Source organism: Papio anubis, chromosome 6 (assembly GCF_008728515.1).
Source record: "Papio anubis isolate 15944 chromosome 6, Panubis1.0, whole genome shotgun sequence".
In the NCBI taxonomy this organism is placed as follows: domain Eukaryota; kingdom Metazoa; phylum Chordata; class Mammalia; order Primates; family Cercopithecidae; genus Papio; species Papio anubis.
In genome coordinates, this window is record NC_044981.1 from 102253777 (window position 1) to 102266324 (window position 12548).

Genomic DNA, 12548 nt, shown 5'->3' on the forward strand with positions numbered 1-12548 from the left:
CACTCCCCTCCAGCCTTTGAGAGCAGCTTTAGGGACTAAACCCTGAAAAGCCACAGTAGTAGAGTTGTCTGAGGCCTTGGGAGCCCACCCTTCTTATCAGTATGCCCTGGATGTGGGACAAAGGAGATTATTTTGGAGCTGTAAGAATTAATGAGTACACTGCTGGATTTTAAACTTGTTTGGGGCATGTAGCCCCTCTCTTTTGGCCAATTTTCCCCTTTTAAAATGGAAATGTTTGACCAATGCCTATACCCCCATTGTATCTTGGAAGTAACTAACTTGTTTTTTATTTTACAGGCTCATTAGTAGAAGAGATTTGCCTGGTCTCAGGTGAAACTTTAGACTTTTAAGTTAATGCTGGAATGAGTTACAACTTTCAGGGACTATTGAGAAGGCATGATTGGATTTTGCAATGTAAGAAGGACATGAGATTTGAGAAGGGCCAGGGACAGAATGATATAGTTTGGATATTTTGCCCCATCCAAATTTCATATTGAATTGTAATCCCCAGTGCTAGAGGTGGGGCCTGGTGGGAGGTGTTTGGATCATGAGGGTAGATCCCCCATGGCTTGGTTTTGTTTTTGTGATAGTTCTCATGAGATCTGATCATTTAAAAGTGTATGGCACCTGCCCCTCACTCTCACTTGCTTGCTCCTGCATTCCTCATGCAACATGCCTGCTCCACCTTTGCCTTCCACCATGAATGTGTTTCCTGAGGCCTTCCTAGAAGATGAACAGATGCCAGCACTATGCTTTCTGAAAGCCTGCAGAACCATGAGCCAAATAACCCTCTTTCATTATAAATTATCCAGTCCCTAATATTTCTCTATAGCAATGCAAGAATGGCCTAATACAGTGGTGAATTGTTTTCTGATGGGTAACAGATGGCACATCCTTGCCTTCTATAGGGTACGTGGAATTCACTCTGTGAATCTAAAAAATGACAAATCAGTGAGAACGATTATTCATTACTGGTAGAAAGTGGGGATTGGGGAGCTTAAAGGTATTATTCTTAAATGCAAACATGTAAAATAGTTTATACTTATGAACTCTGTGAGCACTTGTCCTGATCTTATGCAGATAGTGGCTATAGTGGTGACCTGAGATGGCCCAGGCATGGTGAGAGCCTCAACAGATCAAGGGCTGCCACTCATCCACACGTATGCATATAGGAAAACAAAATGTATTAACATTGGTGTATTCATCAACTTGTCTGCTCCTTTCATTCACCAAAGAGGATCCCAACATTTCTGGTCCAACTTCCCTTCCTCCCAGCTACACCCAGCCTCTGAGGAGAGGCCACTCTGCATAGTTCCTCCTGGAGTTTACATGATAAGAAAGTCAAAGGAGGAGGAAGAGTTTGTAGAGAAGAAAAAAACCTTTTTTCCTCTACCCTCCTGGGTTCTCCAACTGGGGGCTTATAAATTAGACTGACAAAAGACAGATTAACAACAGAAGCCAAACAGAAGTTATCTAAATGCATGCATCGAACATACACATGGGATAACTCAGTGATGAGTAACTCAAAGGGGTGGTTGGAACTTGGGCTTATACAGTATCTTAACGAAAGAACAGTACATTTTTAGAGAAAGAACAAGACAAAGGAAAAGAACTTTCTGGGTTTCTAAAGGTGGAAAATTATGGAGAGGCAGATATCTGTGGAAACTAATGAAAGATAAAGACTAATTAGTAAGGCTTGTTATGTAGGTTTTTCCTGTGCTCTCTCTGGGCTGAAAGGTCTAGAATTGTCTTCGGTATACAACTTCTGTCTTTCCTGGGAGAGAGGGGAGGTGGGGCACCTTTCCAAATGTATGTCCTGCTTTTATAAAAATAGAGGGAGTGTAGAGCTTTTCTTGTATCTGGATCTTTTCTATTGCTTTTAACTCAAAATAATCCTTATGCCAACATGGCACATTTTGGGGTGGCGTACTCTGTTACCCTCCAAGTTTAAAGAGGTTTAGTCAAGCTACATCCTGAAGAGATCCCACAGCTGGGAGCCAACACGTTGAGGCTGGGGAGAGAGTGTTTGAGGTAATATGGTGGCCAAAAAGAGGCTGTAAGTGTGGGTTATGACACGGCTTGTGGAACAAAAACACAGAACCTGAGAAGGGCTGCTAGGGAGTATGACAGTTCCTGATTCAGGGTGAAGGGGGTAAACATTGTTTGTTCTTACCTTGAGAGTGCAGAGGTAAACATTTCTTCCCAGAAAAGATGAAGAGACCCCTGAGGTTCCCCCTGGCTTTCCTTTCCACCTTGCCTACTGCTGCCAGATACTGTGTTGGAGACCAGTTGCTTCAGCACTCAGACCTCCTGAAAGAAATGTATAAAGCATGTCCACATGTGAGTTATCACATATATCCAAGATTTTTGTTGAAACCATCCACTGCCATCATCTGGCCTGGAGCTTGGGACTTGCTGCATTTCCAGCCATCGAATAAAGAGAAGCACCGATGCTGTAGGAGTTGTCATTGAATTGTGTCAAATTTAATGTCCCTGAATCAGGAACAAATGTACCTAACGCTGCAGTTACAGGGCCTCACCAAGAGCCGAAACTCAGCCCTGAAAATGAGCGCTGTGAGAACTGTGAGAAAGACGAATCATTAAGCTCTGGGGCTGGGTGGTGTGTGAGGGGGGGTGCTGCACACATAATAAGAAAATTGAGCTTTTCTCAGCTTTGAACTTAATATACCTGAGGGGAATCATGATCCAACACAGGATACATTTCACTGAGTGGTCCTACGAACAGCGCAGTTAATTCTGTTTTGTGTGCTCTGTGTGTGTGTGTGTGTGTGTGTGTGTATGTATGAAAGTATAAGCCAGGTGTGTTGGCTCACACCTGTAATCCAAGCACTTTGGGAAGTTGAGGTGAGCGGATCACTTGAGCCCAGGAGTTTGAGACCAGCCTGAGCAACATATAAGGAGACCCCATTTCTACAACAAATAAATAAATAAAATTAGCCAGATATGGTGGTGCACACCTGTGGCCCCAGCTACTCAGGAGGCTGAGGTGGGAGGATTGCTTGAACCCGGGAGGCAGAGGCTGCAATGGGCTGTGATCGTGTCACTGCACTCTAGCCTGGGTGACACAGCAAGACCCTGTCTCCAAAAAAAAAAAAAAAAAAAAAGGATGAATGTGCATATATAATACATATATAATATATATTTGTAAAAGAAAATTGCTATTTTTCAAGATAATCAAATGTTGTGAATTGAATCATGGCCACCCTCACACCACACACCAAAAACATTTATGTGTTGAACTTCTAACCCTGTGTACCTCAGAATGTGACTTGATTTAGAGATGGTATCCTTACAGAGGTAAGAAGTTAAAACGAGGTCATCAGAGCAGGCCCAAATCCAATATGACCGATTTCCTTATAAAAAGATGATATTTAGACTCTGGCATACATAAAGGGAAGATGACGTGAAGAGACACAGGGAGAAGGTGGCCATGCACACACCAATGACAGAGACCTGGAACAGATCCTTCCCTCACAGCCCACAGAAGGAACAAGCCCTGCCAATACCTTGATCTCAGGCTTCTACCTTCAGAACAGTGAGACAACACATTTCTGTTATAGAAGCCACCCAGTCATAGCACTTTGTTATGGCAGCCCTAGGAAACTGAGATCAAGAAAAGTACATTCTACTGTGTAGTTAATACGATAATCCCTCCTCGGCTTACTTCATTGCTATTTAAAAACTCCCTTTGACCTGATCTTTCAGGTTATGTAGCAATGGGCCATGGTGGGCACCGCCAAAGCCCGAAATACCGATTTCAGCGTTCAGCATGTTACAAAAGGCTATCATTCACCAGGAGAGCTTATTCGCATTACCTATGGCTGCCTTCACTCATCCTCCATTTCCCTTTCAACCAGGACTTTCACTCAAAACTTGGAAAACTTATCAATGCCTCCAACATCCCCCACCCCTGCCCCATCCCTCCTCCCCAAGTCTCCCTTGAAGAATAGTTTGACTAGTGATTCCTTTTGGCGAAACCAGATTACTCTTTTCCTCAATTCTCCCTGAACCATAAATTCATGCCTTTCGGGGTAGGCCTTCCACAGCCCATTCCACAGCAGATTTATTGCCCACTCCATCTCCCTTTTGCACTACTTAATCTGCTGTATTTTAATTGGGTCATAAAACTCTGTGTGCCACCCAGAAAAATTCCAGAGCAAGCAATCAGCAGGGACATTCTCTCAGCAGCCAATTTCTAATTATTTATTCAAGCCCAAAGCCTAATTCCACCCCTGAGTGTGGTGGTTCTGAGCTGCTGCACTCGCTGAGTAGAGCCAGAGCCAGAGCGTGGTAGGGGTGAGTGGCCAACACTGAAGCGCATCCCTGGACAGGAGACTGTCTCTGAGGCAGGATGGTGTGAATGTATGGGAGGGGCTCTTCTCTGTGTTTAGGCAAATAGGAGAATTGCCTTGGGGCTTTCCTTGATCAGGCCCCATGTTGCTCAGAAATGACACTGCCACAGTTAATAAGGGAGTGTCCTCTACTAGGTCATGCTTAAGAAAAAAAAAAAGACTAGTCAGCTACCAACTACCAGGACAACTGGATAGGCATCTGTTCCGTTTCATTCCATTCGTTTAGATGGAATTTACACAAGATAATTTTCCACAGGATAAATACCATCTAAATAAAAACATTATTATAAAAATAAGTATATTAAAATGTTAGGATAGACTGGGCACAATGGCTCATGCCTGTAATCCCAGCCCTTTGGGAGGCCGAGGCAGGAGAATCACTTGAAGCCAGGAGGTCAAGACCAGCCTGGGCAATATGACAAGACCCCATCTCTACAAAAAAAAAAAAATTATTTTTAATTAGCTAAGTGCTGTGGCTGCACCTATGGTCCCAGGAACTCTTGAGACTTAGGCAGCAGGACCACTTGAACTCAGGAGGTCGAGGCTGCAGTGAGCCATTATCACAACACTGCACTCCAGCCTAGGGGACAGAGCAAGACTCTGTCTCAAGAAAAAAAAGAAGATTAGGTCTTTCTAACTACAGCACAAAATCCAAAAATCTTAAAAGAAAAGATTAACAAATTTAACTACATAAAAAATTTAGAAATTCTAGGCCAGGCACAGTGGCTCATACCTGTAATCCCAGCACTTTGGGAGGCCAAGGCAGGAGGATCACTTGAGGTCAGGAATTCAAGACCAGCCTGCCCAACATGGTGAAATCCCCTTTCTACTAAAAATACAAAAATTAGTCAGGTGTGGTGGCATGCACCTGTAATCCCAGTTACTCGGGAGACTAAGGCAAGAGAATTGCTTGAACCTGGGAGGCGGAGGTTGCAGTGAGTGAGCCCAGATAGCGCCACTGCACTCCAGCTTGGGCAACAGAGCGAGACTCTGTCTCCAAAAATAAAAAATAAATAAATAAAAATAAAAATTTAAAAATTCTAAAATACACATTCTCCCCCCAAAAAATTATGAACAAAGTCAGAAGATAAATGACAGATTGGCAAAAATCAAATCAATAAGAAATATTAACAACCCAATAGAAAAAGGTATAAATATTTAAAAAGGGGTTTATTAAAGGGAAACAATGACTAGCTCTTTAAAAATTTTAAAAGCCCATTATAAAGAAATGAAAATGAAAATGACAAGGAAATAGCATTTTTCACTTATCAGACTGCAAAAACCCAATCTCATACATTGTTGGTGGGAGTATAAATTGGTTCAATTTCTGTGAGGAACAATTTAGCACTATCCAAAGTACAAATATACATGTCCTTTGATCCTAGGAATATGTATTCCAGATATGCTCACACATGGGAAATAACACATTGTATAGGTTTATTTATGAGACATTGTCCAGAATAGCCAGATTGGGAAAAATCTAAATGTCTATCAAAAGGGAACTGATTTGATCAACTGCAGTAAATACTTACAATGAAATAATCTTTAGCTGCAATAAAAGAATAAACAGGGTCTTAATGAATCAATATAAGAAATCATGCATACAAATACCAAAACACATAACACCCACGTGGGTAAGGCAGACAGCCACATATGTAGAAAAAATGAGGGAGAATTAAATATGTCTTTATGACTTACTTATTCATAAAAAAATCTAAAAGGACAAACAAGAAAGAAATAATATAGAGCTGGATCTAAAATAGTTGTTAACAAAAAAGAAAAAAGAAAGAACAGTGGCTACTTGTTGGGGATAGGAACTGAATGATGATGGATAGGTGGGAGAGAATCTTTTTGTTTTATGGCCTTTTGTACTTTTTGGTGTTTGAACTATGTGAATATGTTACCTATTTCAAAAAAATTTCTGTGAAGAATTTCACAGGTAGGGTGAGAAAGACAGAGAACTCAGAGATTGATCATATACGTAGTGTGGTTTCCTGGCAACCAAACCTCACCAAACCTCATTCCCTCCCTCCAGAGCCTATCATGGTGATGACAGCCACAGGAGGTGAGGGTAGAGAGAGGAGAAGAGGGAAAGGAGGGGGTACGTATTTAACCTGACTCTACCGTCCATGTAGTTCTGCTTTTGATGCTACTGTCAAATGGAATTATACACACAACATTATTGTCAAAGGAAATTAAACACAAAATATTGTGTTTGTATGTATGAAAGTGTTTATGGCTAAATGAATATTTTGTAACTCTGTTTTGTCATTTTATATGTGTAAAAATACGCCAGTAGACTAAAATAAAGGAAATAGGCTTTTATTTAATGGCCTCTTTGGATTTCTAAGAACACCTACCCATGGATCTTTTGTCACATTTCCCTTTGTTCTTAAAACTTCCTTCTGAGTGTTGACTCTAACCAAATTTCACCGGAACACAAATATGACATGGGGCACTCACAGAAGCCTCACCAGGAGCTGCACTCCCCTAGGAGGCCCCATCCCTCTAGTTGCAGCTCAGGGAAATAAACAGAGGCCAGATGCTGCTTGCCCAAGGTATACGTGCTGCTTCTTAGTGATTCAATATTCAACAGCTATTTGGTGCAGCACTGCTTGGTAGGTATTTTAACACACTGTCAACTGAAGAATCATGAGGTTCACAAATTTGGAAAGGAGAGCTTTATTTATCATAAAGGGTTGCAGTTTGCAGGGTGACTGTTTTAACAGGCTGGGAAGTGTAGCTTCCGGTCAGAAGCCAGAAACAGCACTTCAAGGGAACAGGAATTTATGCTGAGCAGGGTGGCCAAATATACATATTGAGTAAACTATAAGATGAGTCATGAATAGTTGTGAAAGGAGAAACACAAGCCTGTGCAATTGAACTTTATGCTCTTCATGGATCCAAGGGTGGAGTTTTGGGCCTTCTAATGTCAAAAGGTGAAGCAGAGGACACGCAGGTATTCAGTCCATATCATCTGTAGACTGGCAGGACCACTCCACAGGCAGTGTTCTCTTCTCAGGAAGGCAGGCTTATCAGTGTGTCAAAACCACAAAAAGGCAGGGGTAGTGTCAGGGAGTTGGGTGATATCCACAGTGGAGGCTTTCAAAAGGGTTGGCTTCTGTTTAACCTTTAGGGAAGAAAGACTAATGGCAGTTATCAAGGGAGGGGGTATAATGAGGCATATCTGACCTCCCATCCCATCATGACCAGGAACTCAGGTTTCAAGGTTTCTTTGGGGTCCCCTTGGCCAGGATGGGGTTCATTCAGTCAGTTGGGGGGGCTTAGGTTTTATTTTTCTCAGTATTGCAAATCTTACCCATAGGGCTTTCTGAGGCAAAGCTTCTCCATTTTGGTTCCAATGTTAGTTATTAATGAAAGGTAAGAGATGGGAATTTGTTAGCAAAGAAAGGAAATTTGATGTCTTTTAAAAACAAAACATGGCATGAAGAAAGAATAACAAAATCAGAATTCCCCTGGGAAATTCACTCCCATTGGCCTATATACTGTTTATTTAGGGTGTCGCACAACATAAAGAGGATTTAGCACCTGGCTGGAAAGACTGAGTGTTCCAAAGATGGAGTAAACATAAGATCCTATAAAGAATTGCTAGTGAAAGACTCCATCTACTTTCTCTGGCTGGAGTGACTGGTCACAAGGCACTTTTGAAGCATGATTTTGAGTAGAAGAAGCCATATTAATGTACTGTTTGGTTTGGGGAAGGAGACCCAGGCCAGAGAAGAGGGGTTCAGCAAGTTCCAGGAGATGAGGGCAGAAACCCAGGAACTACACCATTCCACCCATGGCTCTGAAAAGTTGGTAGAAGAAGCCCTCCATACTAACATGCACGAAGGCCCCAGCTCACCTGCCCCAGCAATGCCAGCATCACCCTCCCTGCCCACCCGCTCTCTCACCTCGGCACTCTTACCAGGTTCTAGCACTGCTGCCTTGATGACTACAGAGCTTCCAGCGGCCATCACAACAAAACCACAATCATCTACCCCTAAGATGCAGAACCTTGACCTTGGGGAGTCACAGAGATTAAAATAAGAGATACAGGATGCAAGGAAATGCCCACTGGGGTTTACTCCTCTTGGGCTCCTCAAGTCCTGAGGTCTTCATAAAAGCAAGTTACTATGAAGATGGGAGGCAGCCACTGTCTGGCCTTGATTGTCCTCATGGGCCTCTGGGGTGGAAGATGAGCCTTTAAAGGGGCCAAGTGCGCAGCGTGAGGAAGAGAGTTTTAAGTGTTATACTGTGGGAGGAAAAGGCTGAAGAGAAATTCAAAAGGCTCATCTAAGTACCATATTGAAAGAAAGTGAGAAAGCATAGGTCAGGGACCAGGAACAAGTAAGGCCTTGGGAACTTTCTGGAACCTTTCTAATTTCCTCATGTTTGCTTCTTCTATTATCTTCCTAGTATACTTTCTGGTAGCACAACCTTTTCAAAATGCTTAAAACAAAAAGATCTGTGTGTTTGTTTTGAGAGCAACAGTTAATCATGTGCTGGGACAGCCTGAAAGGAGAAGGAAAACCTGAGGAACAGGGTGAGTCGGGAAGCTTTGGACAGGACACATAGTTGTCATAGAAGGAAGGAGAAGCAGCTCGGCCTGTTAGGTGACCTAGAAACTTAGTAATAAAGGAGTGGTTTCTCCAAAGTTTTTATTTTTATGCCCTTCTACAGTTTTTGTGTATTTCTATGTAACCTATTTTTTGTTTATAATCTACTTTATTCCATAAAAGATTTAAGTAGTCTATAGGATATAAGAAATATATTTAATAAAATACAAAGTCAAAAACATGCAAAATGTTTTAAAAGGTTATGACCAGGAGAGAATTAGAACACGTGTTTGCATAAGGCCCTGCTCTGTCACTAAACAGAGGCTCAGATTTGTCTCTGAACTTCCAGGTGCCTGAGACAAAACAGAAATCAGATAGGTTACTGGAATCTCATTGTTCACCAAAAGACAAACAAACAATTGCTAAGGTAAAGTAAAAAATACTTACAGGACTTCACAGAGTGGTTGAAAAAAAAAAGTGACACCTCCACATTACCATCAAGAGGAAAGTTCGTGAAGTTGTCTCTTACATGCTAAGAGGATGACTCCAAGACGTAATTCGGCGTTTCTGTAGGAACCCTCCCCTCCTCACCTAACTAGAAAGCAGCAAAGCCAGATTTGGAACACAGGTCCTGTGACCTCAGCTCCTGTTTGCTTTGTACCTCCTTTCACCTAGCTAGTTCCTACTTCTCTTGCAGTCTCAATTTAAATTTCACTTCCTGAAAAAGACCTTTCTGACCCTGGGCCTTCCCTATCTTTCACACATCACATTCTTTGTTCTCATTTGTTTGGTGTCTGTCTTTACCAACATAATGAAAGCTCATGACAGGAGGGACCATCTGGTCATCTTTTTTTTTTTTTTTTTTTTTGAGTCTCTCTCTGTCACCAGGCTGGGGTGCAGTGACACGATCTCAACTCTTTGCAACCTCTGCCTCCCAGGTTCAAACGATTCTCCTGCCTCAGCCTCTCCCGAGTACCTGGGACTACAGGCACTTGCCACCATGCCCAGCTTTCTTTTTGTATTTTTAATCTTGATGGGGTTTCGCCATGTTGGCCAGGATGGTCTCGATGTCCTGATCTTGTGATCCGCCCACCTCAGCTTCCCAAAGTGCTGGGATTACAGTCGTGAGCCACAGCGCCCGGGCTTTTTTTTTTTTTTTTTTTTTTTCCCGAGACGGGCTTCACTTTTGTTGCCCAGGCTGGAGTGCAATGGCGCGATCTTGGCTCACTGCAACCTCTGCCTCCCGAGCTCAAGAGATTCTTCTGCCTCAGCCTCCTGAGTAGGTGGGATTACAGGCACCTGCCACCACGTCTGGCTAATTTTTTGTATTTTTAGCAGAGATGTGGTTTCACCATGTTGACCATGGCTGGTCTCAAACTCCTGACCTCAGGTGGTCTGACAACTCGGCCTCCCAAAGTGCTAGGATTACAGGCATGAGTTACCGTGCCCGGCCCATCTGGTCATCTTAATAGATGCCAAAGTCCAGGGGCAGTGACTCATGCCTGTAATTCCAGCACTCTCAGAGGCCAAGACAGGTGGATCATTGAACCCAGGAGTCCAAGACCACCCTGGGCAACATAGAGAGACTCTGTCTCTTAAAATATATATGTATTTATATCTTTATATATATATATAAAGAAAGAAATAGATGCTGAAAAAGCACTTACAAAATTCAACACCTATTCATGATGAAATCCCTCAGGACACTAGAACTAGAAATAAACTTCCTCAACTTGACAAAGTACATCTGAGAAAAAACTTATCATTAATATTAATATCGTAGTTAATGGTGAAAGACTAAATGCTTTCTCCTGAAGATCAGCAAGAACGTCCATTCTAACCACTTCTATTCAACATTGTACCAGAGGTCTTAGCCCATGAAATAAGGCAAGAAAAAAGAAATAAAAGACACCCAGATTGAAAAGAAAAAAAATAACACTGCCTTTATCACAGATAACATGATTATCAATGTAGAACGTCTTGAGATTGATTTTTTAAAATCTGTGCCTATTAGTACATATAGCAAATATGAAAGACACAAGGTTAATACATAAAAATTAACTATATTTCTATAGAATAGTAATGAACAATTTAAAAATGAGTTAAAAAGCAATAGAGTAAAATAACATAAAAAATGTGAAATACTTATGGATACATTTAACAAAGTGTATGTGCAAGACATATAAACCGAAAACTTCAAAACACTTCTGTGAGAAATTAAGAACGATCTAAACATATGGAGAGACATTCCTTATTCATGGATTGGAAGATTCAATATTATTAAGATATCAGTTCCTCCCAAATGGATCTATAGATTCAAAACAATCCCAAATAAAATTCCAGAAAATTTTTTGTAGAACTTGACAAGCTAATTTTAAAACTTATGTGGAAATACAAACGACATAGAATAGGCAAACAATTTTGAAAAAGAATGGTTGAAAGACTTATACACTACCTGATTTCAAGATTTATTATAGGCCAGGAGCAGTGGCTCATGCCTGTAATCCCAGCATTTTGGAAGGTCAAGGCAGGAAGATCCCTTGAGCTCAGGAGTTTGAGTCCAGCCTGGGCAACAGAGTGAGACCCTGTCTCAAACAAAGAGAAAGAAATAGAACCACAGATAACATATGTAGTTAATTGACTTTCAACAAAGATGCCAGTTTGATTCAATGGAGAAAGAATCTTGTCAATAAGTGGTATTAGAATAATTAGATGATCCTTTGGGAAAAAAGAAACCTGGACTTTTACCTCAAACCATATAAAAAAATAATAATAACTAAAATAGATCATAGACCAAAATGTAAAAGCTACAACCATAAAACAACTAGAAGAAAACAGAGGATGAAATCTGTGTTCTTGGCTAGGGTCTTTGGCTTGCCTTTTGTGTCATATTTCTTAAATATGACACAAAACTACTTAGTGGGTACCCAGCAGATGACATTTTCTGAGCCAGTGGGGAGAACACTCAGTCCTTTCTGAGTTCCTTTCATTTTTCCTCTACTTGTAAAATAGAATCTGACAGTTCTTCCTCATACTTGCCTCCTTCTCTTTCCTTTTCCACACTGTCTCTTGGAATGGAAAAAAAAAAAAAAAAAACGGTGACACAAAAGGAGAGGGCAGGGAGAACAATTGTCATTGTTTTCCTCTTTACCTCCTGCCTCATTCTCTGATACTAATTTCATAAAGGAGTGTTTGAGAGTGTGGGGTGGGAAATGAAGGTCCCGTGTGATCGTTAGGGCACGAACTAAGTTCTTAAAATGGTACTAAATTCAGGCCGGGTGCAATGGCTCACACCTGTAATCCCAGCACTTTGGGAGGCCAAGGTGGGTGGATCACGAGGTCTAGGAGATCGAGACCATCCTGGCTAACATGGTGAAACCCTGTCTCTACTAAAAATACAAAAAATTAACCGGGTGTGGTGGTGGGCGCCTGTAGTCCCAGCTACTTGGGAGGCAGAGGCAGGAGAATGGCATGAACCTGGGAGACAGAGCTTGCAGTGAGCTGAGATCCTGCCACTGCACTCCAGACTGGGCAACAGAGCGAGACTCTGTCTCAAAAAAAAAAAAAAATACTAAATTCAATATTTCCGTAATATGACCGTGATGGTTACTTTTAT